Source organism: Orycteropus afer, unplaced genomic scaffold (assembly GCF_000298275.1).
Source record: "Orycteropus afer afer isolate SDZICR_OR568_19922 unplaced genomic scaffold, OryAfe1.0 scaffold00036, whole genome shotgun sequence".
Classification (NCBI taxonomy): Eukaryota; Metazoa; Chordata; class Mammalia; order Tubulidentata; family Orycteropodidae; genus Orycteropus; species Orycteropus afer.
This window is the reverse complement of record NW_006921623.1, coordinates 8,604,473-8,609,688: the sequence shown is the minus strand read 5'-3', so window position 1 is coordinate 8,609,688 and position 5,216 is coordinate 8,604,473. Positions and strand designations below refer to the sequence as shown.

The 5,216-nt window shown below is 38.8% G+C and overlaps 1 pseudogene; it reads left to right on the top strand.

Moving 5' to 3' along the window:
* The window catches only part of LOC103193395, a 12,720-nt pseudogene extending 8,131 nt beyond the window's left edge, over nucleotides 1–4,589 (top strand).
* The last annotated feature ends 627 nt before the right edge of the window (nucleotides 4,590–5,216 follow it).

The following is a 5,216-nucleotide window of genomic DNA, read 5'->3' as shown; positions in this document are numbered from 1 at the left end:
CTGGTAGCATAGTGCCTAAGGCATCTGACTGCTAACCAGAAGGCTGGTGGTTCAAACCCACCAGCCACTCCTTGGAAGGAAGGTTGGGTAATCCTACTTCTGTAGTGATACTGCCTCGGAAACCCAAGGAGGGGTCGCTATGAGTTGGGGCCGACTCGACGGCATATAACAACAACATATATATATATAATCCTCTGGAATGACTATTACTATACGCATATTGCAGATGAGAAACATAAGCACATACATATTAAACAGCTTGCCCAAAGTCACATATCTAACAAGTTTCAGCATTGGAATCCAAACCTACCTTATTCTAAAGGCAATAATCCATTGACTTCCATGACTCTACCACTCTTGTCCAGCCAGCCTGTCCTCTCAGTTCACCAACTCTCTGGCCACCTTGATGAGGACGATATTACTTTCACTTGATCCTGTCTCTGGGATTCAGGCTTGCTTTGTCTCTTCTAGAGGGTTCTGTGGCTCTGGCTATGGAAGTCCTACCTTCTGCAGATGGATTTCATTCTAGATTAATGAATTTAAGTTGACCAAATATATTAGTTGCCATCAAGTTGACTCCAACTCATGGCAATCCCAAGGGTGTCAGAGTAAAACTGTGCTCCATAGGCTTTTCAATGGCTGATCACTCAGAAGGAGATTGCTAGGCCTTTCTTCTGAGCTAACTGGTAGGACGGATATGTTGAGGTGAAGCACACTATGCTCAACACCAGGAATATTATAGTGAGAAAAACTCACATGATTCCTCTTCTCAGGAAACTAATAGACTAAGGGAAATAGACTCTGGGGGAAATATGAAGGAGGAGTGGACGAATATGAAACTGGAGAGGTAGATAAAACCCACTTATAGGAGGCTCATATGCCAGTTAGGGAGTTGGTCCTTACCCTGTGGGTTGACTATGGGAAGTCATGGGAAGATTTTACATAGGGGAATGAAAGAGCACACAAGATACATTTAAGTGGGATACATCAAAGTGGCACAATGATAAATGTTATAATAATCCAGGACATGGTTCTCAAAGTGATGTCTCTGGACCAATAGCTTCAGCTTCACCTGGGAACTTGTTAGAAATCCAAATTTTTTTTCCCACCCTAGACCTATTGAATCAGAAACTCTGGGCTCAGCCCAGCAATGGATTTTAACAAACCCTCCGGATGCTTCTAATTCAAGCTTAAGTTTGAGAAGCACTGGCCTAGGAGAGGGTCAATGAGGGGCTAAATTACTGCAAGGTGGTAAAAATGGAGAGGATGGCATTTAGAAGGTAGAATCAAAGAACACATATATTGATTTGATTGTGTATGGAAGGTGAGTGACTCTCTGGGTCGGGATCTCCTGCTGATGGCAGAGGAACAGTTTTCTAGAATCTTGACCCATTTCCTTCCCCGGAATAGTTTAAAGATATGGAAATAACAGAAAAGATCATTTGCAGAGAGATAAGAGTGGTTCAAGTCATCTACAGCAGTGATTAACTTAATATCTGAGTAATTTATTTTTTATTTCCTGAGGGTCCAACGTAGGGGTTGAAATGATGGAGAACTTTCCATCTATTGAGGTGTTACCATGTAATAGTAAGTCTAGTCTGCTAGTGCCTGTGGTGCTCACTATTTATCATCTGAACAACATTATTACTTCGAGAGATACTCATTCACCATTTTGATTTCTCAGCATCATGAATTTCCTGGGACAAATGGTATCAATCACTTTCAAAGATTTTATTTTTTGGAAATTGTTTCTGTAGTAATTAAAACTAGTTTCATCCTGAGTCAGATATAAATGCTGGGGACCCCTAAATTTTAGATGCCCTCTCTCAAAATGTACAGTGTATATAAACTTAAAATTTATTCCCCAAAAGCCAATAATTGGGTGTTTGTTCTTTGTGAAAATGTCTTAGATGAGCTACACAGCTTCAGAGTTAGGACATTGTCACTGGTAGTTACTAGTTTCTCTTTCAGTCAAATCATCTCACTCATAGGTCTATGTACTAATAATTTCTGTGGACTTTTCAATTTTACCACATGGACTTCAGTGGGTGAATACATAGTCATCTCACTTATAAAAAAAGATGTTTCTGCTGCACTGGCTTTAAAGTGAATAATAATCAACTGGGTGTACATTACTCATGGACTCTTTTTCATACATTTAGCAAATGTTTACTGAAGGCCTACTATGTGCAAAGCATTTTGCTAAACCCTATGGAGAGCAGTGGGAGCTCTGGAAGTATAATGCCTAAGGCATTTGACTGCTAACCAGAAGGCTGGTGGTCCAAACCCACCAGCCACTTCTTGGAAGGAAGATGGGGCAATCTACTTCCGTAGTGATACTGCCTTGGAAACCCAAGGAGGGGTCACTATGAGTTGGGTCCCACTCGACCACACATAACAACAACATGGAGAGCAGTAAACCAGTTGCCACTGAGTTGACTATGACTCATGGCGACCCCATGTGTATCATAGTAGAACTGTGGTCCACAGGGATTTCAGTGGGTGTTTTTGGAAGTAGATCACAGCAATGAAACATTTACAGAGTTCATTGATGAATTCTGTTGCATACAATATAAGCAACATGTCACACTCATTTCATGAGCAAATTCAAGCTTCTTTCAGAAAGAACTAGTTTGAGAGAAGGAGATTACCAATTCAGCAAGGCTAATATCCTCAGTGCAGTATTCACTCAGGGCACTGAGTCTGCTTAGCCCCCAATTCCCTCTTAACTTTAGCTATCAGTCACTGTTAAATGGCCTTGGGACAGGGTGGATCCCAGGGAAACACTGTGAACACTCCAGAAAAACCCATCCTCACTTCATGAAAAAGCTATTTAGTAAGACATTTTTAAACATGACTCCTCCTTGAGTTTCCAAGGTGGTATCACTACGGAAGTAGTTCACCCAGTCTTCTTTCCCAGGAATGGCTGGTGGGTTTGAACTGCCAGCCTTCTGGTTAGCATTCAAATGCCTTAGGCACTATGCTACCAGAGCTCCTTCATCCCTTTGTTGTTGTTGTTGTTATGTGCCATTAAGTGGGACCTAATTCATAGCGACCCCTCCTTGGGTTGCCAAGGCGGTATCACTATGGAAGTAGATTGCGCCCAACCTTCCTTCCGAGGAGTTAGGACCTCATTAAAGGTGATTCTTGTGCCATGTTTATGTGCGAAGGTGTGAGCTCCTTGTATATTTTGGCTTCAGACTAGAAGCCGTATGATAGAGGACTATATATTTTAAATATTATTTCCTAAGGCCAGTGCCTAGAACAAAGCTGGTGCTTGTGGAATAGATGAAGGAAGAGATGGGGATGCAAAGGATGGTAGCAAGAAGACAGGAAAAGGAGGGAGAAAAAGAGAAAGGTGGTTCCAAAAGAGTTTGTGGTATTTCAAATTACTAACTGTCGGAATTTTTATTGACAGATACTGAGAATATAAAAAAGAAATGGCAGATTGGAATGAAGACTCCTTTCTCTAGTGGTTATACTTTGCAAAGAAAATGGATTATAGCATTTTGCAAACAGGCTGAGTCAGATGCAGCAAAAAATATGACTTTTTAATATTTATATATAAATATAAAAAAGAAAATTTATTTACCTCATGGAAAAGCCAACACTGCGACAGTGGATTTACTACTTACAAAAAAAAAAAAAATGTATTTTATTTTTTTAATTGTAGTTGACTTTTAAAGTATTTTTACAATAGTTGGCATTCTTTGCTTTTCTTTTCTGGTGGTTGTTTTATGATTATTATTTTTAATTCATCAAGTGATGAGAATTTTTATTTTTCATAAAAAATCACATTTTGTTTCTTGTTCACAAGAAATTTTAATACTTTTCTTATTCTTCGTATATGACAAAAAGCTCAAGATTCTTTTGAAATTTTGGTGCTTCTAGTATGGTTCTTACCTCCCATAGGCAGTGATGCTCAGAATAATCAGAGGTTACCTTGGTTAGAATTTTACTGATGGTGTGTGCAATTTAAAATTATACTTTTTTCTTTCCTTTAGTTAAAATATCTACTGATTCATTTTACATGAACTTTAACCTGTTTTGATCATTATGGAAGGGGGATCCATGTGCTCCTGGATGCTGAAAGACACATTTTGATTCAGTGGAAAAAACATGGTCATCATCTATATCTTACTGAAAAGCTATTCTCAGTGAATGATGAAAACTATATCCCACAAGAAAGTGACCAGGTAGCAGGAAACAGTGACACTGCCATTGTCATTGCCCTTGGCCAGCACCTCAGACCTTTTCCCATCTACATTTTCATCTGTAGGGCCATCAGTGCTCAAAATGCCATTGAACGTCTATTGCTATGAAGCCCAGAGACCAAAGTTATCCTTAAAACTGAAGACACCAAGGGGATGTATCTAAATGCAGAGATGTTTAGTGACTTTCATGGCTATATTCAGAATCTTATAATGTACAATATTTTTGTGGTTGTCAATGTTGGTATTATTGATGCCTGGGAAACAACTATGGCATATCACATTAATAATGCCCACCTACCAGATCATGTAGTTGGAAATCAGATTAACATGTTCTTAAACTACATTTGTTATTCTCTACATAGCCATTCTCTATAGATAACCTCACATATACTTCAGGAATGATCCAATTCAAAGCAACGTCTGAGGAAACTAAATTTAAAGGAATCTCTTCAATTCTCAGTTTGATGACTAAACAGCAAAATATTATTCATAATTTAATTTTAAGAGACATATGGCTTAGAAATGAATAATGTAAATGATTCAAGTTAGAGAAAATGTGATCTACAGGAGAAAGCTTAGTGGAGTTATAGAACAATTATTCAGAGTTTGGTTAGATTCCAGTAAGAATCAGGGATTACAGTTGGAAACCCACAAGCTCATTGAAAGAAACCAACTGAAAGATTATGTCAGTGTACATTGATTCTTGGTGACCCAAAAACTTTGAGATGAGATCCCCTCCAGAGGAACTCAAAGGACTTCATGAACTTTGTCTTTATATCTTCTTCTCAGCATAAAAGCACCCACCCCTTTCCATTAATATGCTATAATAGCACCCACTCCTTTCCATTAATATACTGCCATCGAATTGTTTCCGACTCATAGTGACCCCTCTTTGGTTTTCTGAGGCGGTATCACTATGGAAGTATATTGCCCCATCTTCCTCCATAATAATGTTCCTCGAGGATGAGTTTTCTGTTTGAACTGTTTCTTAGTGAGAGGAAG